This window comes from Stegastes partitus, unplaced genomic scaffold (assembly GCF_000690725.1).
Source record: "Stegastes partitus isolate 25-593 unplaced genomic scaffold, Stegastes_partitus-1.0.2 Scaffold17, whole genome shotgun sequence".
NCBI classification, from domain to species: Eukaryota; Metazoa; Chordata; class Actinopteri; family Pomacentridae; genus Stegastes; species Stegastes partitus.
The window spans coordinates 1,422,894-1,450,238 of NW_007577748.1; the positions used below are offsets into that span (position 1 = coordinate 1,422,894).

A 27,345-nucleotide genomic window follows, 5' to 3' on the forward strand; every position below is an offset into this window, starting at 1 on the left:
GACACCGCAGAATGGTGGAAAATGAAAGAGTAGAACTTAATAGGGCGGGTAGGAACAACGGACAGGCTTAAAGACGCTCAGGCTCACTTCAACATAACCGAGGAAACCTGTGTCTGTAATATCAACAGAGCGACCACAGACGTACCATCAGATGTTCCTGTAACCACTGCGCAGTTACCCAACATCATCAGCCCCACTTTCCAAACTGTGCTACAAAATCCCTTCTAACCTTGCCAGGGTCACGGTGTCACTAATGGCTCCATCATCCTCATTGATCCTCCAGTTTCCACCTCTGTTTCCCGTTGGCTTTGCACTTTTGTGCTGGGATTTGCATCTGCTGGATAAAAATCAATACCAGCCTCTGTTTTGTGCATTAGATGTCCATAGTTTTCATTTTCAAATAAGTCAATGCTCAGATAAACACATTTTTTCCCCTGTTGCATAGGTCAAAATGTCAAGTGATTGTCACAGGTTTGGGCAAGCAGTCTGACATCAATGTGAGAAATTTCCATCAAATACAGTTTATGTCATTCTGCATTACTCACTCCAAGCTGCCCTGGTTATGACTGTCCACACAAGGGCTGGGATGTAAAACCAATTAAGTGGCCACAAAGGATGCTATCCTCTTTTAACTCTTAATTTAAAACTGCTTTTTTTTTTCTTCTTCTGCTCCTTTCCAATCATATGAAAACGGGCTCAGACTGAGTAATGCCTATGGACTGACAGTTCCTCATGCATAATTTCTACGCTGTAATGAATGGCGGGGCGGTGGCGTTTTGGGAAGATCAAAGCCAAGCAAGTCTGGCCCTAATAATGGCTCTCACAGCGCTGGACCAGGAAGAACCAAACATGTCATGACCGGCATGATGCGTGCGTTTGTTTGCATGGAGAGCAGGGGATTACACTTTTGGATGCAGATACAAAATCTGGCATCACATGCTACAGGATTGTGTGACGTCTGCTGAACAGATTTTGTGAAATCAGAGCATGTCAGGTCTGAATGAATACACAGCACAGCAGGACAGGTAAAGCGATTGTTCAGTCTCTACACTTTTGGCCACTTTCTCTCTGCAGGCCTGTCACTTTGACTTCAGGTCAACAGCATGCCACGCCTTGCATGCGGACGGACAAAAACAGGTCAGCAGCTAATGCATGCATTGGTGTCTGTTCAATTTTGAGTGCACATGTATGTGCATGTGTATGTGTGTGTGTTTGTGTAAAAATACATAAAAGCAGTTGCAGTCATTGTGGACGGAGCCAAATGGCTTTGAGATGAAGAGGCCTGCAGCACTTCAATGAAAGCAGGCTGAAACACGACACTGGTCGCCACACAGCCAGAAAAAGGCAAAGACCAGCAAAGCAAGGGTGCCACAAGAATTACCAGTGGCGTGTCTTTTAAACAAGGGATAGTATTTGACAATCAGCAGAAGGGATGGTGAATTACATGTTTGCGCCCACATTTTGCTGAAAATGCTGGAATCTAAAATGACATGTCGTCTGTTGGAGCACAAGTCTCTTCATCTTCACTGTCTTTCTGAGACTTGCATTCTTTTTAAACCTTAAAAGTATAAGACTTCATCATCCATAACAGCAACTTGGACCAAACCAACACTGCATTTATCTTCTAAACAAGGATTGCTTTAACAACCACGATCTCTCTTTGCTCGACAAACTAGCAAAGTGATGGAAACAAAGCACTGATTAAGAGAGCTGGCAAAGCATTTTTCTCATAGGCTGCCAGAGATGTCTGTAAAACTGTTGAAATCTTGACAGCGGGTTTTAAAGCCATGTTGAAATTATTTATGGGACGACATTTCAATGCAAGGACCATGGCATAACAGGTAAACGCAAACGCACATATGCAGTGGCTAGTGGCCCTAATCCTTTTTATGCATTTTGGTTGACAGTTCTTCTGTGCCACTGCTGAATGGGTGGTACCTGGACTAACTGAGGATTTTTGGTCTCTTTCGAGTAACTGGTGATTGTGACAAAAAGATAAAACTATTCCTTACAATCAATAAAATGGCAAGTAAGGCAAGAAAAAAAGGGACAGAAAGGAGGTTGAGAGATGAACACTCTTTGTGGCCTTGATAGGAAACAGCAGATGAGGAAGACAAGAGGCTTCAGGGCCTCCTGTCACAATGAGTCACGAGATGAACCGTGGCGACATGGGCGTTGAGGAGTAGCATCTTCATCTGACGGGAATAAGAACAGTCACAGTCAGCAAGGACGGACAGAGGAAGAGCAAAGGCTGAGGCCTGAGATCTCCAAGGTCAACCCACTTAGCAATCCACTGACTTCAGCTGAAAACCGAACAGAAGACCCATGTACAATACATCCACTGAGAGACTGTAGGAATTTCTAAGCCTCATGTTTAGTATTATTGTTGTCTGGGCCTTAATCCAACCTGAGGCAGGGTTCATGTTTGTAAAAGGGAGGGAGGGGGCCGTCCAAAAATCTCACATCACTGGACAAAAATAAGAAGAATGTGCCCCAACCAGATGTCTGAGTTTGACAAGCTCAACTTATGGGCTTGTAAACACATCACTCGAACGCTGAGGTGAAAAAAAGATCTTAGCTATAACCTCTGACCGTCTACAGGAGCTCTGAATGCAACCTGACAACATTTTCGACCAATACCGCTGCCACTTTTCAAACACAGTTGCAATAAAATTAGGTGTTTCATTAAGGGGAACTGATTACTGTACACGATTAAGTGGTGCTACAGTTTCCGAGAACTGTCTGTTTGACGTTTTGATTTGTTGTCTGAGGAAAAGCCTGCATTGTTTGCCTCAACCCCACCTATTGTGTGTGCCAGACCTTGTATTTCAGAAAAAAAAAATAAAAATCAACCAGGCTGGACACAATAACAATGCAAGGGCTTTGCTGCTGTACATTCACTGGTAGCCACTCACATCGTCTTGCTCCCTATTTTTCCACTCTCTCTCGATAGTAGAAGTTTATCTGGGTTCTCAGTTTTCATTCAGCCACATCAGCGCCCCTCCCTCTCACCCTGAAATCCAAAAGGAAATGACTCCCCAATTAGAGAAAGCGGAAGATGATTCAAGGTCCTCTTTTCGTTCTGGTGAAACATGACACAATAAGAGGAGAGGGGAATACACAGCACTGTGGTCACTTTCACTTCTGCTTCAGGGTGCTTAGCCACAGAGTTCCATGCATTGCTTTTGCCTCTGTCACATGAATCATTTTCCTGTGACTGTCTGTTTAAAAACGCAGACGAAGATTAGCACATCCTCTTCTTAAGCTTTGCTTTCTGGCTCACCTGAGCGCTGGATATGAAATCCCTGGAAACCTGAGAATATACAGGATGACCTAAATTACCTGCAAGCCTCCTGCATTGTTGTCTGCGATGCTACAGAGCTCTGAGCAGGTCAGGCAGACGTGGGAGTGGACAATAACAAACAGAAGAGACAACTGTCAAGTGCAGATCAGAGTGCTGAAGCTGTGGAATAAGGACAGATAATAATGGGGCTCTGCAGTATGGCAGCTGGTTAACCCTTCACCATAAAACATGGGTCTAATTCAAAATGAAAGCCCCAGGTTCACTCAAGCTGCAGCTGTTCTACGGACGTGCAAGGATAAGGTCAGCAGAGGAAAATGATCAGCACATGGAAAACAAACGGTTCCAATGCTCTGAAATTCAGTGAAATATATTCCAAGTTCCCACATCTCCCTTTGTTTTTGACATATAGCTCTGTGCAAAAGCAGGTGTTAAGACTGTTATCCATCACAAGATACTATCAGCAACCCTAAACATACCACCAGTGTCATGTGGCTTTCTTCAAGAACAACAAGGAGTCCTACAAGAAAAGGTGTGTCCACCACAGAGATCTGATCTCAGCAGCATCCAGTGAATCAGGGATTACATGACGGAACAAAAGATGCTGATACTGACTAAATCCACAGAAAAACTGTTGCAAGTTCTCAAAAAGATGCCGGAGTGACCTAACTGCCAAGTCCCTTAAAAAAACTGTTCCTTGAAGATCTGGTACCATTTTAAATGCAAGGGACGGTCACATGAAATGTTGATTTGGTTTAGGCTTTGTTCTTGCTACTGCACTATGTATGAAGTTGATAGATCTACCAGACCCTTCAAACCTCAAACTGCCCTATGTGAAACAAATCAGTGGTACTCTAAGGATGATGAAATACCATCCAGGTAGACCGCTGTAGGTGATGGATCCAAGCTTCTGACTGCATTATCTAAAACTGAATTGAAGACACTGGAATTAGATTTTATGAAGTCCACCAACGCTGGTGATGGTTGATAGGTACAAGAAGTCAAACATCTCAGCACTTCTTTGAAGAGAGCTATTCAGTGGTTCTGCATTTACTTTAGGCTTCTAAAAAAAAGTCACTTTTTCTTCCATCCTCTTTCCAGTTAATTCTACAATCATTAACGACTACGGTTTCAGGGTTACAGACATGGAGCCACAGCATTCACAGAATGTGGAATTGATAGCAAGTCCCATCTTCTCTTTGTGGCCAAGTGATTGTATTATCAGGAGTAGACCTCTGGCACTGAATGCTCCACCGCGTCCCATCATTGAAAAATGGGTGACGTGCTAAAAGAGACGGCTGCAGAGACGGTGTTCTGTTCTGACCCTGCAGGCTAAGAAGGGAACACAAAAGGCTCTTTGGAGAAGATGACTCCAAATAGGGCCATAAATCAGGGTTTTACCTCTAAAAGACCAGCAGCATATTACAGTTGCTCAGTGAAACCCTAAACATCCTAATGTACAGAAATAACTTCTTAACTGTGTCCTTCTGGCAGGGACCAACACTGAACAATAGGTTCATGCAAACTTTTTAACACTACTACAATTGTGCAGCGAAATACAAAATATTCTCGGATATAAAAATATGTTCCCTGTAATGAAAAAGCTTAAAGACCTGTAGGTCTAAATGTCAAAACATTTTTTGGCAATATGCAACCTAAGTGAGGATTAAGAGGTGTATAGATGATGGATGGATGGATGTTTTTGCTCTCTTGCTGAGAGTTACATGAAAGGCTCAAACTCGTTCTTTAAATATGAAGTTTAAAAAAAATGTGAGGGGTTAAGTATGTCACAAAAGAGTCCGTTACATGACTCCCATGAAGCCATGATTTCTACTTTGGTTCTTTTTTTTTTTTTTTTTTTTTTTAAATGAAATTAATTTTTTTTTAAATTAGATAAACAGGCTGAGTTAATTGTTGAGCGTTGGAGGAGCTGGCAGTCAGATGTGAGGGTGGAATTAATACTCTCCTCTAACTCCCAACAAGAAAGCAAAAAAGCATATTTTCAAAAGTGTCACCAACTTATATGACGTGTCCTCTGCTTCTTTTGTTGAAGGAAAACAAATCTAATTAATGTAATTTTGGTTTTGCTACGATACCCAACCCCTAACACGAAAATCTCATTCACTGAAGTACAGAAATGCTTTAAACACATGTAACTGTAATTTCCCGAAACCAGAAGGCCAATGATTATCCCTGGTCCTGGGGTTACCATGGCAACAGCCCTGGCTCAGTCACCCACTCTGCCCTCAGAGTCCAATCCTGTACAGATTAGATATGACCATCACACAGCAGCAGTGTATCCTCTGAGGATTATATCACAGAAACAGAAACTGGATGACAAACTCACAGCTATATGCTCTCGACTCTAGACCAAGCTGACCCTCCAAAGGATGTTTTTAAAACCCTCATGCCACCTGCAGAACGTATGTGTGTTTTCTGTCAACAGCTGTTGGGGGAAAAAAAAGAAAGAAAATTGAAAAAGAAGGGAAACAGGCAAAATAAAAAAAAAAGGAAAGTGGGGTCAAATTTCTAAACAGTGTCAGATCCCGCAGAATGGTGTCAGAGATGCTCAAATACACTTTTATTACTGTAGTAATGCTTCATGGCCAACAGCTATTTCTGACTGGTCTGTTAACATTTAGACGCATCACATTCATGATGACATTTTAAAGAGCAGAGCTTTGCAGAGACAACTGAGGGTACGTCTGCAGCATCGGCCACCAGTCTGCTCCCTACACAGAGGCCCTGAGGGAAGACACAGGCTTTGTGTGTGTGTGTGTGTGTGTGTGTGCGTGTGTGTGCGTGTGTGTGCGTGTGTGTGCGTGTGTGTTTGTGGGGATATCAGTGACGTGGGATTAGGTACACTCCATTTAGTCCCAAGAATGCAGCCATTAGGCCAAACGCATCTCCCACAAGGATGAGCCTCAGGGCATGTCTCAAAAAACAGGGTGGGACCAAAGGTACTTCTACACACACACACACACACACACACACGCACACACACACAAATACACACACACATCACCACCATGCAGAGGCATTGTACAACCACATCTTGACACACACATACACACATGGCTGCACTGTGAATTTTAATATAGCAACACGCTAACATGAATAATACAGAAGATGTGTGTGAATCCGCTCTGGGAACAATGAAGCCGATTACTTCCTCATCAATAAATCACATATGGATGGTAAAACAGTCCATTCTATCATGAGGAGGCGGAGAGCATGTTCTGTCAGTTTATGTGATCAGAACTTCAATTAAAAATCCTCCATTTTTTTTTTTAATTATTACTATGTTGCAGGTTTTCACTGCACTGCAACATCACATTTCCGTTTTCTGACAGAGTACCTGTATTAAGCCAGACATTCACTAGTAGTCTGCTAGCACGGGTAGACTTATTTACAGCCAACCAAGAGCTCAGTGAGAGAGCCGTCAACACTTCCTTTAAAGCACCACCACAAACTCTCACCACATGAAACACACAAAGACGCACTTAAGATAAATACAGGCACGGACGTCATAATGTGCTGCAGCAACAACTGCTGATGAGAATGTGATGAAACCTAAAATCAGCAACAGCATCAGGTTCTTACTTCACTCCACTTCTCTGCTTTGTATTGCACCTTCTAAACTATGGTGTAGGTCAGAGCCTGTCACAGCATTATTGAAAGTCCTGATAGAAAAATAAAAATGCTTGCTTAATATTTCCTGCATTGATAGTGCAGCATAAATCCATCCACCCAGTAGAGAGTTTGGACCCTTTAGTAGGGCTCTGCTGGAGGATCTCAGGCAGCGATAAGGCTCATAGGAAGTTAGCAGATCACTATTCTGACCATTCAAGACTTTAAAAAAAATAGGCAGTAAGAGCTTAAAATCAATTTCAGTAGGTAACCAGAGAGAGGCAGTGAGGATTGGGGTAATGTGGTTGCTTCTCTTAGTTATGATTCAAAGCTGAGCAGCAGCATTTATACCACCTGCAGTCTTTGTATGTTTTACTTAGTGATACCAGAATAAAGTGTGCTGCAATAGTCCAGTCTGGAGGAAATAAAAGCACTAGATGATGAGATGAGATATGTAATCCCTCCAGCGAGCTCTGGGTCTCCCCCAGGGTATCCTCCCAGTTGGATGCGTCCGGAAAATCTCTGAAGCAAGGGGCCCTGGAGGCATCCTAATCAGATGCCCGAACCACCTCAGCTGGTGGAGGAGGAGCGACTCCGCTGTGAGTTCCCTCCAGCATTAATGCACGGCGGGGAACGTCTACTGTGGGTGCCACTGTATGTGCAAGGGTTCGGTTTGGTAAACAACTTTCATGAGTTTAGTGTCCCTGTACGAACACAATCACTTAATCTGAACTATCTTAATACAGTCCAAGCTCTGGCAGCAGGACTGCTGTTGTCTATTTGCTGAACTGTGTGAGCAGGTTCAGCCCCTGGATGCAGAGTCCACAGGAAGAGCCTCAGACGTTGTTTAGATCTAACACATGGAGGCCTTAGGTTTGTTATTATGTTTACTACTGATTAATCTTTTTATATATATGTATATATATATATATATATCAGACTAATTATTTAATCTATGAAACGTAACACCTTCACCAAGGCAAGCAAGACGTCTGCAACTATCTTGGTTTGTCCAAAACCTAAAAATATGCAGTTTACTATGATATATGACAAGGAAAACCAAACTGTGGGAAGTTGCAAGCAGGGAATGTGAAGCATTTTTCACAGTTTCTGTTTGAATTATGACTAAAACATTAAACAGAGGGCTGCAAGATGGCGCAGTTGGTTAGTACTGTTGCCTCGCAGCAAGAAGGTTGCCGGTTCGCGTCCCGGTGGGAGCATCGGAATCTTTCTGCGTGGAGTTTGCATGTTCTCCCCGTGCAGCGTGGGTTCTCTCCGGGTTCTCCGGCTTCCTCCCACACAGTCCAAAAACATGTTGAGGTTAATTGATGATTCTAAATTGTCCGTAGGTGTGAATGTCAGTGTGCTTGGTTGTCTGTCTCTAAGTGTGGCCCTGCGATAGACTGGTGACCTGTCCAGGGTGTCCCCTGCCTTCGCTCTAAGTCGGCTGGGATAGGCTCCAGCCCCCCCGTGACCCTAATGAGGATTAAGCGGTGTATAGATAATGGATGGATGGATGGACATTAAACTGATTATTATTGTGCACTACTAATTTAATTCATTGCTCGCTAAAAGATGAAAGTAAACCTTATTTTCTCTGTATTCTTACAACAAAGGTTTGTCTAACCAATGTTACAGGGGCGCTGCGCCCTCATACTCCCGGCTAGCACCCTCTTACCAAAATGTCGATTGTACCATAGACTTTTATACAGTCTATGGATTGAACCCTGTGTTCACACCAGACGCGAGCAAAATCATTTGCGTGAATGAATTACATGTAAAGTCAACGTGAAGACGCGCTTAGCAAACGTCCCGTGGCGGGACTCGCGCACTTAGCACGGCGCGATTGACGCGAATTGAGCCACTTATTCGCGCGAATGGCGCGATTCTAGCTGCGCTAAACGCACGGAACGCGATGCCGATCCTCTCCAGCAGGTAGTCAAACTGGGTCCTGATCAGCCGAAAACAGCGCTGGAAGCGGCCGTCATGTTGGCGCACCTCCTGGAGAAGGTGAGGGAATTCCCCGAGCTGTAGCATACATGTATGATAGGGTCACCACCCCCAGCCCCCCACCCCTCTGCACCAACGCCCCCTCAGTCGCTTCACTCCCTCGACACATTGTGCGCCCTCATACAATTTTTTTTCTAGAAAAAACCCTACTTACATCATTATCAGTCCAATCAACTGAAATGTGATCAGTTTTAGATATTTCAGTTGTCATGTTCCTCTTCAGTATATTTAATCACTGTTAATGTTGTCACTTAGACACATTTGCTATGAATTGTAGACTTCATTTAATCTTCCTCTTAATTCTCAATTACTCTGATGTTTCTAATTGATTTGTTGGTGGAACGACCCAGTTCCCCTACATTCAAATTTCACCTTAAACACACACACAGCCAACAGACTGCTGATGAGACCGAACCACTGCACAGACCAACACCAACACACATCTTGAAAACAAAAGGCACATCTAATCACATACACACACACACACACAGAGTCCACAAGGCGATCTAGACATGGAGCACAGACGCCTTCTCCCCTCCCCCTCTCCCCTCTCTTTTCCCTCCCTCTCTCCATCCAGCCACCAAATCCACTTAGAGACCAGTGTGTGACTCGCTGATTGTTTTCTCTGCAGCAGCAGCTGCTCTGCCTCCCTCCTCTGTCTCGACCACCTAATCAACTGTCAGTCAGTAAGAGAAACACTGAAGAGGCTGGAGATTTAAATTTCCCTCAATAATGTAACATCCAGGCTCTCTGATCCTTCTTTGTAAAGGCCACAGAAGAGTGTAATGAACAAAGAATTTAAAGCGAGGATCCATCGGATTTGCATGTAAATAAATGTTTGTTCTCATTTGCGAAAGTGGTTTGGAAAACATAAAAAGAAACGTTGCCTTATTCTAAATCTACACGATCAACATGATTTCCCAAAATACCAAAGGTGGAAAACCTCATCTGCACACAGGTAGTACTGAGTCCCGACGCTGCTTGTGGGTTTTGACAAAAACAAGGACCAGACAGACACAAAAGAAGAAATCTAAGTACTAATTCAAGAGCAGACAAAATGAACTTGCTAGATGTACAGAGAATCCCCTCATAGTTCATGTTTCATTTCACAAAATGTAAAAACACAAATGCATTTCCAGTAATCGTCAATGGTGGGAGCATCGCAGACAACCAAATGAGCTTAAAAGGCCATGATGGAGGCGCCACACACTCTCACCAGCCAATACATACACTAATGAGACAAAGCTCAGTACAAGCACACACATGCACTTCACACACTTTGACAAACTAGATCTATAGTTTGATGATGATGATTATTATTCAGCAGACACATACCTGTACAACATAACCCCACAGTTAGTGCTAAAACAATCACTGTCATGTAGACTGTCATGAACAATTAATTTACCACATTTAATGGAAAAGACACAAACTGAACATGCAAACTGTTTTACTTGCTTTTTGGGGGGACTTTTCAAATAAATAAAAACAAACATGCATGTAAGTGATAATATAACATGATCTAGCTAAAATTGTACCAAAGAGGTGTTGGTTTCAGATTTATATTAGTTTGTAAATGCTGCAGGGAAGACACAAGTTATTAGTGTGTGTGTGTGTGTGTGTGTGTGTGTGTGTGTGTGTTTGCGTGTATGGGATGGTTTGCAGAGCGTGTTGTGACTCAAAGACCCGTCATTCACACTCATGTAGCCACAGCAGGCCAGCTTTCACACCCTGCTCCAATGAAATTAAACCCCACTGTGCTCACCTTGACCTAAGCTTTTTAACACACACACACACACACACACACACACACTATCTTCTCACTGTCACAGATCCGCTCACAGCTCGAACTGCACACACACACACATGCACACTCTCTCTCTGATGGGACTTTTCAATGCCGTGACAACAGCCAACCACATTGCGGCTACTCAGAAGCCACAAGCCAATCGCCCGCCTCACTTCGTTCATCAGCAGCCAATGGAAGCACTCCGTGCGCTGCTCGTTTTTTACATGAGCAGCTTTCATCATTGTTCCAGATGAGACTGTAGTGCTGCAGCTCAGCTCTCCTTGTTATACCATCTGCTGCCTGAGAGGAAACAGAGAGCTTTTCATTAACAGCACAGCTGCAAAGACGACTCAGACTCCCTGATGGATAGATACTGTACGTTCCCTAAAAATGATTAACTGTTGCCCCGTATTCGTCTTTCATGTATTCGCTGCACATCCTCAAGCGAGCCTTTACACCCTTCTCTTTCAGGTTTCCTGGCTCAGTGTTTCCACAGTCTTTATTTCATCGTGTTCTAATACACACATGCACCAATTTTTGTCTAATCTAAGATTCCAACAATGACTGATTTATAAAGGATTTATCTACCCAGCTGACATCATCAAATACACTGTCCAAAATCATTATAGAGAACTAGGACAGCCAGCATCTGTAAAGCTGAAACCACGTAATTATTTAATATTTTTAACAAGGAAAACAATCGTTCTGTTATCTAAGCTGTTGCAGATCAATTTTCTGTTAATCAACTGATTGGATTTCATTTCAGCTCTAGTCTTTTAACCCATGACTGAAGGAGAAAAAAATAGGTCCACAACCAAAATTGCATCTTTCAGTATCACAGCACTTCCATTTCTCTATTTACTATTTTACGAAGCCAGCCACCATTTATGAATCAAGAAAGAAAGAAAATCAACACTGACACACCTGAAGATGATCTATTTCTTTGGGACAATGTGAAGACAGCTCTGAAACGGCAGCACACACCTGAACAGACTGAAAACACGCCTCACTTCATCAGATTTTACCGCATCTGCTAAAAACAGAAATAAAAGATAAAAATCCCTCTTACCTGGTGTCGCTTCTGAGTCAATAAATTACAGAAAAACACCTCTGCGAAGCTCATCAGCAGTGCCCCTTATTGTTACCAACTAGCTGCTTATTTGAGAGCGAGCGAGCGAGTCTGGCTCCTAGCAACTGCTGCCTGACAGGGAAGGTTGAAGAGGTTATGTTGTCACAGGGACCACGAGCCTGAATGAATGAGCGATCTGTAGTAGAGAGGCGAGGAAGAAAAAGGCCGAGCTTTGAACGTCTGCACATCCAAACGCAAACACCAACTAATTGCTTTATTAACATACAAATAATGATGATGAAAACAAGAAAAAGGAGCCAGAATAACACAGACAGTGATGAAAACAAGGCTGCTGCAGGTCTTTGTTGTTATGGTGAGTGTTTATAAGCTCAACAACACAGACATGAACTAATGAGGATCCTGATAGAGAGGAAGAAAAAAAATGCTGAGCGTTACTGAGCTGCTTTAGGGCTGCAACCAACAATTATGTTTTACTATCAATTACTTTGTTGATTAGGCTACAAATGTATTCTAGAAAATGTTACAAAAGGTGATCACGATTACTCAAAGCCAAACATTAGGTTTCAGGAGAGGCTGCCTTTGTCCAGGCCCAACGTCAAAGATATTAAATTTATTATGATGTAAAACAGAAGAAAACTGCAAATCCTCCTGTTTCTGAGGCTGAAAACTGTTTCATCATATATACTAACAACTAAAACAAGACAAATTAGCCGTGTAGCTGATCAACCAGAACGTAATGTTTTATTAAGCGTTCTGAACATCACGTAATCATTTGTGTTGTGTTTTACACAAAAAGACCAAACATATGCTTCTAGTCATTGACAATATATAATGATAGACAAACCCTGCAAGGCATCATTCATAGGTTTCCTAAGACAAAGTTTTAAAGCTCAGTGTGGTGCCTCCAGCGATCGCCATCTTGCCTGACTCTGTGTCATTTCCAGCTCATTCAAACATGAGCTCAAAGGTGGAGCTAAGGCAAGCCATGCAAACGCTATTGGGCCATGGTTTGCATTCCAATTCATATGCTTTTTTTAAAATTTACTTTCAGGACCTGCTGCTGCTGATCTTACAAAGTATGTACTGTTACATGCATTATGCATACAATCGGGACATACTACTTCATCATAACATTGGGCCTTATGCTTTGACCATCTTGCTCATACAATCTGTCGCAGTCTGTAGTGCGAAACGAGCTGTCATCCGTTTGGTCGCACTCAGCAGCTCACACTTGTTTATACTCGTGTAAGACACTGATATAAGTCATGCTTCTTCCACTGTGTAGAAGAATGTGATCAGAATGATCAAGAAAACAGAATAGCATTTTTGGCATACTGCATGTGACAAACTATGTATTGGGGCATTTGAAAACATTTTCTGGCATATAATATAGCATGTTAGTATGGCTACTGGAAACCAACAACAGCAGCACTCACCTGTTCCTCAAAGTGGCCACACCCTTAATTCTGTACAACTTTAGGCCTCAATACAATTTAAATGAGTCCATTATATAAAAATCGAATCTCTGCACAGTTGTCATCAACAGTGATTTTAGCTATAGAGGCTAAAACTGTTTTTTGCACCAAGCTGAAAACATGTTTACTTTTGCTGTAAAGTTGGACATTTTGACATGGGAGTCTATGGGCACTGACTGGCTTTTTGTAGCAGCGTCAAGTGGCCATTTGAAGAACTGCAGTTTTTGTCACTGCCACACTGGCTTCATTTTTGCTATTTGATTCCAGGACCTTACGTGTGAATATTTGCTGCTTTTCTTTATATGACACTTAATGTAATTTGATTTTCTTCTGTTATCCTGATAGCCATAAATAAATCATTTAAATTCGAGGCACCTTTTGATTCATGGATAACATGACTGATATTTTACACAATTTCTGTCATTTCACAGATAAAACTATTATCAATAAACATAAAAACACAATAAATAGTTGCAGCACTACAAGTGTTTATGGAACACAGTGAGACAGGAAACAGCTAACTCACTCTTGTTGTACATGTAACACAGGACTTGATAGTAGCCAGGTATACACAGAAACATTTCCATACAACCTTAAACAAGGTCTGCTTTACTCATTAAGAACAGCAGAGGACAATGGCAGGACAACAAGACGGAGGTGTCCTGCAAACTGCATTGTCCGATCTACATGTCGTGTGACTTTGATCCTCCGAACCATCGGATCCTACCTGCTATATTCGTATTGTGGCGTCCCAGTTTAGAGTTGTGCACCAAAGTAGGACAGACTGCAGGACAGAGCAACTTTCAGACAACCTTGGCAGAATGACTAAGCTTTTATAGCCACACAGAGGAAAAAGAGACACAGAAAGAGACAGACTGAAGCAGCGACATGCAAGAAGAAGCGAGCAAAAGGAAAAAGGAGGACAAACAGAAAGCTACAAAATAATAGTATTGGGCCTCGGTGTTAACAAGATGCCAAAGTCACTCACTCTGAGGATAATGCACATACAAGAACTGAAGTTACTGCTGCAAGTTTGTTGATTTATTGATCATCAGAACACATTCTCAATTAACAATGTGCTCTGCAGAATATTTTAAAATGCTCAAGGTGACTTCAAATGTCTGCTTTTGCCAGACATTAAGTTTACAGTGCAAAGCAGCTAACTCTCACTCTTGGGAAGCTGGAACACTTCATTTTTTTTATTGTTTATGAAAAAACACAATAAAAATAATGATTAAAAAACTGTTTTAATCAATCTGTAGTTTCAGCAAGAAAATTATTACTGACAGGAAATATCTGATCAAATATTATGTCGAGAAGAGCTGGCGGGGCCCCTCATGCATGTGACGGGTTCTGACAGCTGATGGGACTGACACATGTCAGTCAGTAGCCAAAATGTCTATCACAGTTCAGTAACCAACCAGTAAATGGACTGATGTACTACAGCTGAAGTGTTGAGATTAGCAACACAGAAGGATTTGGTGCTTCATCAAACTGAGTGTGCCACACCCAAGTCCTCTGGTCGCAGACTGCTTTGTTCTGGCTCTGGCCACTACTGTCTCTCTCTCACACACACACACACACACAACGGCAACAGCATACTGCAACAAAGCAGTGGCAGACAGTAGGTCACATGCTAGTCTTGCCTGCTTGTCGTATTGTGCATGTATTCAAATTCCTCTCGCGTGTGCTGGCTGCCAGCGCTCCTCGGCAGGGCGTCATTTGGCTACGACTACCAATCCCAACCCACAGCCACGGTGACTAAAACCAGACGCTGCCTGCAAACTAACTGACAGCACAAATATGAGACAAGCACTTATTAAAGACAGTAACTCAGCTCTGAGGGAAGTGACATGTGCGTGGAATAACGCAGCCTCCTGAGTCTGCAGGCACGCTGTCAAAAATGTTTAAGAACTGAACCACAGACACAAGTAAGATGTGACATTATCGGCTGGCTTCGAACCCCAAAATGACACAGTGCTAATTGCAGAGGGGCAAGAGTTTTTCTTACAACTGATTTACTCTCTCAGGCATTTTTCACAAGCCAAGTCTGGCTGGCTTCAGGGTAGAGCGGCTGGCTGAGCTAGATCTGTCAATCCGAGCAATGGCTCCATCAATCTGCTGTTAACACACTGAGACAAACAATGCAAACGTCAGCATCAGCACACAGACTCAGAGCTAATACTGGCCACCTGAGCTCACTGAAGGGCTGTGAGTGGAAGTTCAAGCATGTGGTGTAGTCTCTGCCTGTTTTCCACTTCCCAACCAACACAAATTGCAACTGATTGCAGGGTTACAAATCTCATTCTGGAATATAAGGGAATTTGAGATTTTTCAGCATTTGAGCATCACATCCTCTGAGCCTCCTGCCATTGTTTTCTGTGGGTTCCTCAAACCGATGTCCAGCTGCGACAGCCGCGGTTTGGCCTCTGGCCCTACACAGCTGCCCGACTCATATAAAACACAATAAGAAACAGCTTCCTGAGATGATAAACAAAATGATTAATGCAATATTTTATTGTGGGCTGCAAGGTGGAGCGGTTAGCACCGTTGCCTCACAGCAAAAAGGTCACTGGTTCGCGTCCCGGTGAGGACACCCGGGATCTTTCTGCGTGGAGTTTGCATGTTCTCCCCGTGCAGTGTGGGTTCTCTCCGAGTTCTCCGGCTTCCTCCCACACAGTCCGTAGGTATGAATATGAGTGTGCTTGATTGTCTGTCTCTAAGTGTAGCCCTGCGATAGAATGGTGACCTGTCCAGGGTGTCCTCTGCCTTCGCTCTAAGACAGCTGAGATAGGCTCCAGCCCCCCCACGACCCTCGTGAGGATTAAGCGGTGTATAGAAAATGGATGCATGGATGGATGGATGGATGGATGGATGGATGGATGGATGGTATTTTATTGATCACCGAAGGGAAAATCCTTTTGCTTCGTCTAAAGTGTAGTCTGCTGACAGTAGCTATAACACAGTGGCCTCAAGGATTTTAGGGATTCAGGAAACTGATCAAAGGTACTACATCGGGGCAGATGACGACGCACTTAATACTTGCACTGAGGTCATGTTGATCATGTGGATGGGATCTCTGAACACTAACCCACCCACAAGTGGACAGGCAGGGGCAGATAAACTGGTGAGACTTTGTTCCTTTCATACAAGCCAGTCTTGCTTATGTCCTTTTTTTTTTTTTTAAGTCAGATCTATTTTGAAAACACTGCACTCTCCAAGTTAATCATCATTAAAAAGATGTAAGACAGGAAGAGAAACAAGCAGTCACATGAGTCATTTGGAACCAGAAACAGCAGTGAACACTAAAACTATGACCCAAACTGTCCGCTGTCAGACATGATAGTTCACAGACCAACTTCCTGCTTCAGCGTTGACATACTATACTTGCCTTAGCTGTGCATGTGTACTGTTTTGTTATGCAAGACATGATACCAAGACCAAGCTACAAATAAAGTGGTTGCGATAATCTTAGAAATTCGAGCTAAACTATTGCCTTGTTAAAAACCCATCTGATCACCTCACTTTTTCTGTCAAGGCTTGTTGTTAGCAGCATTGTTTCTCCCAAAGATAAGGCGTAGAGCAGAATATACTTTAAAGCTGCTATAAGCAATATATTAATTTCATATTGGCAAAGGGCAAAATGACTGTATGTGATGTAAAAATACATTCCACATAGAAAAAAAAATACTTTTGTCCTACTTCACTGTTCCCTCAGCTCATATGCATTTTAGCATCTCTTAGCTCACTGTTTAGCTGCCCACTGCATCTGCGACTGCTACTCAAGACTAAACAAGACTAAATTTAAACACTACCGCACCCACAGACTATTGTGAAAAGCTGTACCTTTCAGTTCCTTACATTAAAAAACAAAAAAGCAAAGACAAATGAATCCTTGCAGTGATTCAATCTACCTCTGGGATCTTTGCATCTTTGGTAAAGGAGTAAAAATTGGAACTCATGATGGAGATCATGAGCTGGACTGTTTGGGTGTGTCCCAAGTAAAGTTTGCGACAAGCATAACGTCTGGCTGAAAGCTACAAAGTCTGGACAAACCACATAAAGGTTGTTCCCACCAACTTGAACAGATTTTTTAGTCTTTGACGGTCAGGAAGGAGGCGAAACCTTAAGAGTTAGAAAATACACAACACAACATGATGTAGGCTGGCCGGGAACCGCTGGAGTTCTGGTGGTAGTCAAGGCTTTTAAGAGAGCTCAGCAATTACTTTGGTTACTAAAGAACTAACATAGCTAACACGAAATATAGACAAAACTGCAAAATTAAGACATAAGAAGAGAATTTTTTTTTTTTTTTTTTTTTAAAGCAAACTGCTCCTTCATATACCATAGATACACTACATACAGAGATTGGCAGAGGCTTACATACTAAAGCTAGAGGCATAGTTATAATCCACAGAGACTCTTGGCTGATTTAAAAGGAATCCCTCAACATGTATCAGCGCCTACACTCTTCCTCTTAATCATCCCTTTTCCTTGTCAAAGTCCCTAACCCTGTCTCTCCATCTGCAGTCAGTCAAGCAGGATGGAGGGAAGTGTAGCAATGCTGCTGGCTGCTCTTCGCCTCGGGCAGTGCCAGGGAACTGATCCATGCCCTCACCAGCTGCTGCCTGTTGCAAGAAACACAATCACCTGCTCCAATCCTCTGTGTCAAAATAAGTTGAGCAACAAAACCAAGACACGTTTATTTCAATGAGTATATTTTAAAAAAGCTCTTTAAATGGTGCCTAAAGCAGTGACAGCCATAGTATGAGGTTAAATGAATAATACAAAGAGATGTGAGAAGCGATAATGGATGCAGAAATTCACAGAGGGCCTGGCTTTGAACAGCTGAAGGAATAACAAACAGCAGCACCCTACTAAGAATCAAGCCATGTTGAAATCAAAAGGACTTCTGCTATCATGCTAACAATCTGCACCAGTGACACATTTTGTATCGGAGCAGCTCCTTTGAAGGAGGCAGTGGAAAACGTCAAAGGGATTTTAATAACGTCAGACAGCCGCACAAAAGAGAGGAAGGAATTCTCCACTGGCTGTCTTTTTGTTTTGGACATAGTGTCTTTGCGTGTTATCCTCTGAAGATTATGTAAAACCTAACAAGCAGAATGTGTTTATGAATTAACCTCCACTGTGGATGAAGGACTTAAAAAGGAGCAAATGGGTCTACAAGGTGATGCTTGTCCAACTCAGACTATGCTTAATAAGGCAAACTTCAGGTAAACAGAGATTCTATGAGAGCATGCACACTGCGAGAAATCACTTTGAGTCTTTATGTCACATGACTGTCAGAGGTCAGCAGGTCACCAGGTGGTCTTGACAGTACAAGTGAGTCAGCGGAGTGACAGAACTGACCGGGTTAGTATTCGCAGAATATGCTCGATCCCTTTCAGATGTTAAAATGCCAGATTTTTAATGCAGCTACACGTGCATGTAAAAGTCTGTGTGCCGAGAGGAAGCAGAAGGACACATCAGATTATAGTGAGGGGCAAAGAAATAAGCATTTATAAAGGAGCCCTTGTTGTATTTTGTTTTTGTGGAGCGGAAATTTTGGGGGGCTATTTATTTTTTACAAGACTGAATCCAGATTAACTTAAATAACATGTCATGCCAAAATGCGTTCACTGGTTTCTATGCATGTGGCTATATTCTATTCTGCTGTCAACAAATCCTACAAATAGACCAAAACTAACTGTTTGTCTGTTTCCTAATACTGTCTGACTTCCTCATCATGTATTTAGCACTAAACCCCAACGTCTATTCAGTCCTTCTGAATATTTCTCTAAACTAGGTCAGGAATAAATACATGTTCATTTTTAAAAAGAGTCATATTTCCTGAAACAGCAGGGCACTGTAATTTTTAGCAAACTCTACTCAAAATAGGGTACATGGTGCAATGCTTGGGGACCATTTTCAGGTGCGGATTAACACACGTTTGAGGTGCTGGTAGCAGGATGGTGTAATAATCTATGGTGCCTATGTTTGTGGTAAGGAAGGGGTCTTGCACTGCAACAGGGCCTCTCATTTTAAGAGTTTTAGGCTTTAGAAATGCAAATAATAGTTTTTTTAGGATCAATATTTTGTTGGTTTACGCTATTTGGTGGGATTTGTTGATGTGCAGAAGAATGCAGAAAATCAGCACATGCATTCTTTAGACAGTCAGATTTTTGCCTCTAAAAATCAATAGCAAACACATTTTTGGCATCCATCAACAACGTGCAACAAACTGCATCACAGAACAGGCCTCAACCGTCCAGATTGTATTGCAGCTACATGACAGACAGCATTCGAAGGAGGGCTAGGAGACTTTTTTTCCCCCTCTCCCTCCACAGTGACTACAGCTCACCTCTACAACACGAAAAGCCCACAGCGCAACACAAGCAGATCACACTCAGTCTCTGGGAGTTACTGAAAGGTGCTGTGGGAAATCACTCAGTGAAGTACAAGCAGATGATGAAGGCTGAGGGGGAGTAAGTACTACTTAAACATTAAATACAACACACCTGGAATTTATTGTAGACCACAGATTAACAAGCATTTTCCCTTTAAATTTGGTTAATCTATGCTAAAAGATATGAGGAAAATGAATGGTGTTTCTTCATGATCGCTTCAAAATCAGGTCATCTTTAGGCCAACACGAACAAGGTTTAACCAACAAGATAGTCTCAAAGCACCAATTTTAATCCATCCATGACAAAAAAACAAACAAACAAACAAAAAACAAAAAAATGGGATCAAGGACAACAATGGAAACCTGACTACTTAAGTGTAGTATCTTTTCAAGTCTTCTTGTCTGTGTCAGGACAAAGACAGATATTTAAGATGCCTCACACAGACACACCACCTCCACCACCATTGTGGAAGGCTCTATAAATATACCTGGTTAGAGATGCATATTGCTGCACTGACATGGTATGTGAAGCACTGACCTCATCCTGGTATCGTCTTACATGAAGCCTTGACTGTTGCAGCAGCAGGTACGAGCATGACTTGACTACTCAGGCGAGGACAGCGACAAGCAACGACAAAACAGTTTTTTAAATCGTCGTCTAGAGCAGAAGTTAAGGTCTGCGGGCTTGTGGAGTCAACTGATTTTCAGCAGTAGAGAGGCTCTTTAGCGCATCCCTAAATCTGCTGATGAGCTTATCTCTGTGATCTAATAGAGACATCATCATCAGAGCTTGTAGCTTACGATAAATCTCTGAGAAAAGTGATTGTATGTCAGTTAATATGAAACAGGGTCAGCTATGAGATCACACAGGCCAGTTGTTTTTCATAGAAATAAAGACATTGCTCGTAATGACTGATTGCTAATGTTTAGGCCAAGACAGTTCCTGGTTGAGGTTAGCGAAGGACGGTGGTCTGATCTAATACAGACACTGCATTCCTTGCATCACCTTAGCCAAAGTGCTTTTGTTGGTAAAACCAAACCACAGATAAGACCCTGTTTGCGAGTCCAGTGATCTGTAAGTCCACCATCCATCCGAACCACCTCACCTCTGACTCTTGAGCAGCTCGGTTGGCAATTTCAGCTGAGAGTCCATTCTCATCTAGCATGTCTGAATGGGTTCAAACCAACTCTGTCTGTTTAGACTAGTATGAAATCTATGGTGGGGACTAAATAGACCAAGATCAACAAAAACAGTATTGATCAGCTTTTAAGTCCTGTGGTGTGGAAGTAAAGTAAACCAAGTGCAGGATTTTTAGGTCCCACTGCATCCTTCAGGTGCTCCAACAGTTTGGTTCTGTTATGGAGTGTTGTTGATACGGAAACAGGGGTGCTTGGTCTGCAGCATTGTCTAGGTGGGTGGTACGCATCAAAGTCACACCCACATGAAAGCCAGGACTCAAAGCTTCACAGCAGAACATTGATTTGTAACAAGATGATCAATGTCATTCACTTTCGCTGTCAGTGGTTTTAATGTTGTGGCTGACAGGTGTAAATTTATGCACAATAATTTGGCATTTGTATGCTGAGTACCTGATTAATCGGAAATTAGTTGGCACTTTTGCATTAAAATACCTAGAAACTTGGCTTGCTAACTATTTCCAATTAACATTACTATATAAACACCTCTTTCTTGTCATTAAATAGCGATGCTTCATTTTTGTCTGGTTCCAAACCAAGAAAACAAGCTGCAGATGTGAAAGCAATGACACTGGACATTAACTTTAGCTGTTTGTGATAGCAGAGGGTGCAAAAAGAAATAAATGGATGAAAAAATATAAAGTGGATTTATAATCAAAAACAGTTTCTCACACTGTATTAAGCCTTAGAGTCATGAAATCTCAATGGAGAGGCTCCATTCATCTGGGACATGAGCACAGCACTTTGTGGACATAAGGTAGACTTCATAAATAGTGAATGAACAGCTGACAGCAGACCTCTCTCAAAGTATTTGTAAAATGGGTCCCAGTGGTTAAGATGAACACGCCATGATGCTAAAAGAACAGAAGAGGCACAAGAATCTAGAAGGACTGGCAGAGCGTTCAAACAGCTGTAGAAAGTGGATTAAAGGATTCCATGCTCAATGAATTATTAAGATGAATGATGTATCTCTTTCACCACTCTTAGACTCGTGATTACTGTTGTGATGTTTTTATATATATTGACTGGGCAGGGAAAAAGTCACTGCTATGCTCTTCTTCTGCCAAGATGTCTTCATCTGCCACACGTGTAAAACTGCGGCAGCTTCAGAGCTTCTCTGCTGTGCTCACCAGTACATTCACCGGGCAGCTGGAGCTGTCAAAGCAATGTTTTCAGTTGTGCTCTCAAGGGCTCTGCCACTTACATAATAACCTGAATGAAATGTTAATGTCAGCAAAGTTGACATCGCAACAAGGGAACTCTCCAGCTGAACCAGCAGCGGAAGAGAGTCAAACAACTCAACTCCACCTAGAGCTGGTGAGATGCACTCATCTGTCTTAGCATTTCAAAATAATGCACTCGTAATGCCGTTATCTCTTCCCCTTAGTGATATCACTGGGGAGTTTCATCGAGATTGCCACAGGCCGTTGGAGACTTGTCACATGCAGCCACAGCTCTGCAACACAGGCACCTCAGAGCCGCAGGTAGAGGAGGGTGGGACAACTTTGGAGGCTCGTAGGCCCGTGGACAGAGACCTTGGGGGCAGTGGGAGTCTGGCCTGGTCTGGCTGAGACCACGCAGGCCTGTTTTAACATGTCAACTGACTAATTCCGTTGTCACCTGAAGCTTAGGTCACTCTGGTTCCTGCTTCTTTTAGACTCCAAACTGAGTTACTGTGTCTCATCAGTGCCCAGATCAGGGTGCACTGATCTACAGACTTGTTCTAGTCTGCTTTTTTATGCTTGATTGCTCGTATTTTACCATCATGTCCTTTACCTGTTCTGGATTCTTATTCCTTATGGAAAATCATTTCATTTTAAGCCCCCAACTCATAATGTTGATTTGACTTTATGTGTCCTGTATGACATGCTTTTACTCAGATTCCCTCATTTACAGATTACAGTTTAGCTACATTTTCCAAAGAGCTGCAACTAATGATTCTTCTTATTATAGGATTAGCTGCTGATTCTGTAAATTCTCAAGTATGCATCTTCAAATTGCCTACCTCAAATCCACCCAACAGTTTATACCACAGACATACTGAAATATATACCTATAGTATCCCCTATGACTGGTTTGTTTGTTGTGATCAACAGGATCTTCTATCCGTGCTGACCCTCATCCACAGCAGCAGCCTATTATCAGTGCTGTACCAGAAGAACACAGCAGCTCTACATCCTTGTGTCCAGCTGTAAAACGCAGTGTGACGCCTTCAGCCTCACACATGACGAAAAATGTCACAACCGTCCGTCCCAGCTCGCAGCACTGCGAGGAAGGGAGTAAAGGACACACTAACTGCAGCCTGCGCACCAACCGCACAACACAAAACCGTTCCGAGCCTCAGCCTTCCTCTGCGACAACGAGCCCAGCAGGCTGTGCTCTCGATGGGTCTACAGGATCCGTCCATTTCTACCAGTGCGTCACGTTTACTGCTGCTGCTGCTGCTGCACCGTGTCAGTCTCCACGCACACACACTGCAGCCCAGATGTGTTGTCCGGCGTGCGCCAGGCAACATCTGTAACTGCACATTTACGCATTATGTAAGAAAACAGCGTGACATTTATCCGAGGCGGCGGCGGCGGCGGTGGCGATGAGGGGTGAGGTGCGGGAGGGAGGGGAGCCTGGAGCCCTGGGTGCGTACAGGGCTGCTGGAGGGGGTCTGAACCATGTCGATCCATTTCTGTCATGGCATTAGGTGTTGTGCTGCTGCTGCTATGTTAGATGTGAAGGGGGGCTGCAGATGCTGAGGTGACAGACAGCCCGCAGGACGCAGCTCTGACATTCACCACCAAGAGCTGCTGCCTTTTACTGACAGCGCAGCGCAAATACAGCAAAAGCCTTACCTCCTCCGCCGTGCCTTCAGTCCGCTGCTACGTTGGAAACCTCCCGCTAGAAAAAGAAAAAAAACCCTCTTCTCTGACGAGGAAGAGCAGGCGAGCCGTGCGCCTCCTGACCAAAAAAAAAAAGAAAAAACTCCGGCTGAATTTACCGCAGGGAAAAGCTGTCGTGCGTAACAGTCCGCACCACGTATCCGGCTGCTCCAATCTCCAAATGAGCAGCAGATATGTTGCTGTTTTGTTTTTTTGTCTTTTTTTTATTTTATTTTTTTTAGTTTCCCTTCTCTCTGTGTGTGTCGTAGTCCTGAGAGCTTCTGTTTTGGGTCCTCCCGTCACGTCGCCCTCCTCCCACAACTCGTCTCTCGCTGCTCCCTCTCCTTTTGCTGCTCGTCCACGGTCGCCGTAAGTCGCTGGCCTACTACCGCGCGTGCACTAGCCCTTGCGCGCCCACGTCGGGCGTAGGGTGGAAGCTTTATAGCATCAATAGGGAGTTGGATGGGTGGGTGTGATTTGGGGAGGACACCGCTGTGAAATAACAGGAATTGATTTCAAGTGAAGAATTGCTCATTGAATTTGGACTTCAGGTGTTTTTTTGTGTTTTCTTTTGCAAGATCTGATTGCAGCCGGTGTCACTCAGCACATGACTGACAGGAGGGTGGGGTGTGGCCAATATTGCCACCACCCCCACCTCAAAACAATCCCCCCCAACACACACACACACACACACACACACACACACAAAGATGCCTGCATGAATCAGAGAATAAAATAATTCTTTAACATTGAACGATTCAAAGGGTGTCTTTAGGATGTTACAACATGGTTTTCTTCTACCTGTGTTGACACATGTATATTAATTTTCACTCACCAGTATTGCATTCACCATAAGAGACTTATGTTGATCTAATTTTCTATTGCATTCTGTAGTAGCCGGACAACCATGCATGTTTAGGGGAAAGAGGAACAAGGGCTACACAATCCTGTAAAAAAAAAAATTGCATTGTAATGTTTTGTTTTTTCATGCTATACATGAAAAAATATAAGAATTTTATTCCATGGCTTAACTAACTATTCTGAAAGAATTGATCAGTCTACGATATTTGGGGTGGGTTTGTAGGAAAGTGCATCTGCAAAAATAATCAATTTCTAAAAGGTTGTGAGAAAAGCCATTTAGTGTAACACTCAACACTGGTAAAATTCTTTTTTTTTTGTTTTTGCTCAGGATGACATTCACATCTGACTTTGCACTTGTCCTACAGAGCTTTGTGGTGCAGATTTCAATGGTCATACAAATTACTTGCGTTGCTTCACATAGGAGCAAAAATTGCAAGACACATCCGACAAAAGTGTCTGTTTTTGACCAACTTTGTGTAGCTGCAAGAAAACGAAATGAGAAGTGGGTAGTATAAAAATATTTCAGACAAATCTTCCTTTCAGAGTTTCTTTCCTGTTTCTTGGTCTCAACCACTGGATAGATTAGTGTGATATTTGGTGGCAACAGCGCCTTCATGAGGTCAAAATTAAAAACGAGCACATCAGTTTAAAAAAATGCCTAAAAAGAGATGTGTTGACCTTCAAATGACAAGCAATATTACAAACTGAGCAGTAGAGGGAGGTCAGGGTGGATGGGTGGGTCAACAAACAGATAGGATTTTAAAGACCTGGCACATGTCCACGTGGTGTTTTTATAAGCTAGAAGATATATCATGAGGAAGACAAGCAGTCAATGTTTCCAGTTTGAACATGAAAAAAAATGAACATTTGGAACATGGAGACAGAGTTGGGGATTTCATCGAGCTGCACATTTGAGAGGAAGCAATGATGTAGAGTTACATCTAAGCCATTTTAAGACAGGAAGGGATTATTTTCATGGAAGAAAAACTTCTGAATATGTAACTTTGATGCACAGAGACAGGTTTTTAGGGATTTAATCAATGACTGAAAGGGGACTCTAACACAGGAGTCCTTTATTAAGTTTCCATTTCCAGCCAACAGTCAGTGTTTCTGTAAACCATGACCAGTTGCTCCCAAACTACAACCTGATGGTCATTATTATAATGATAGAGATAAGGGTCTCCTAACTTGTAAACTCAACACACAACAAATGACCTTAACAGTCTTGTTTTTGGTTCTAATCGTAACTGAATTTTAACTTGTCCCTCTACCAATGGTACCATCTGATTTAAAAAATCACATAGATATGTTATTTGAGAGAGTAGACCAACTACATATTTTGTTGTTTAACCCCATGAACCCCCCAAACCCGCCATTGGGTTTGAAAAACATAAATAATAAGTTAAAGCACTTATCTGAGCAAAAAAAAACAACAACAACAAAAAAACTGTACAAACTGTAAGAATCACTGGATTTTAAACACTGGATCTTCGTAATATCTTTCATTAAACAAAATCTTTGTGACATGCACTTCTGTCAGGAAACCTAGAAATCTTTTGAATTTCAGCTTAAATTTACATTTCATTAAAATCACTTTTTTCCACATGTCTCAAACATGTTTTAAACATTGGTGAAAATCATAACCCATTTTTCCCAATCAGATTCTGCAAAAAACACAAAATTCTCCACTATTAAGCACATCCAAAGTCATTAGTAACTCAGCTGTGACCACACATCACGTAACAAAAATTCAGGAGCTTTTCAGCTGAATTGCAGGCCGTGTTTTAAACAAAGCAGACAGGAGACATGTATGGAAACAAAGACTGTAAATGGTAAATATGTGTACTACAAAGAGTCACTATTTTTATAATATTGGCAACATTTGGGGAGACTTGCAAAGATGTTATACATGATAGCTTTTTTTTTGGTAAAATACATTTTTAAAAAATGTAACTATAGCTTTTTCCTTTTTTTTATGATTAATGGCATTATACCTGTATGTTGCTGTACAGAAGACGTTTTGGTGTTCACTCTACTTCTTATTATCGTTGTGAACAGATGCAGGACATTAAGTTCTAGTGAAAAATGAGCCCACAGTAAGGAAAAATGTTACAGGAGCAAAATATGTCCAGAAACTCCTTGGATTTCAAAGGATCATTTTAGCTGACTTGTTTGATCAAAATACCGTTTTTTGTTTTTTTTTTGTTCCATGGTATTAATGTTAGCACGCTAACATGCTAAGCTAAGATTGTTAAGGTGGTTGACATTATATCTCCTGACGTGAGTAGCCTACAGTTTGTCATGGTAGCATTCTGAAGTTAGCATTTAGCTCAGCCTCAGAGAGCCCTCGGCAAAAACTGTGAGCTGGAAATGAATCATTTGCAGAGATAGAAAAACGAAATACATAAATAGCTACAGGTGTAGATAAGGGAGTGTTAGACATTAAATCATTTTTGCTTTGAACCTATGGAATATTTCTGTGATTAAATTCCAGGAATGAGTAGCATTGTGTAGTGACAACAAGCTCTGTGAGTCAATACCGCCGTCCACAACACACCTCGCTGTCAGAATGGATTTGTCATTCAAAAGGTCAGTGTTGTTTCATTTTCACTATCACCGTGGGGTTCAGTGAAATCCAACTCTTTTTGAGTTGTAGATACACTACACACAGTGAATCTTTGGTGAATCTAATTAGAGAAGATTTAGCAGCAGATCT

The 27,345-nt window shown here is 42.3% G+C and overlaps 1 protein-coding gene across 4 annotated transcripts in view; it reads right to left on the reverse strand.

Moving 5' to 3' along the window:
• LOC103364430 (unconventional myosin-IXa-like) overlaps window positions 1-24,118 on the reverse strand; it is a 174,060-nt gene extending 149,942 nt beyond the window's left edge. For all 4 annotated transcript variants that reach the window (XM_008291551.1, XM_008291566.1, XM_008291558.1 and 1 more), the window contains exon 1: window positions 23,742-24,118. The gene's annotated coding sequence lies outside the window, so the exon portion shown is untranslated. The remainder of the gene's footprint in view (window positions 1-23,741) is intronic.
• Window positions 24,119-27,345: the final 3,227 nt, after the last annotated feature.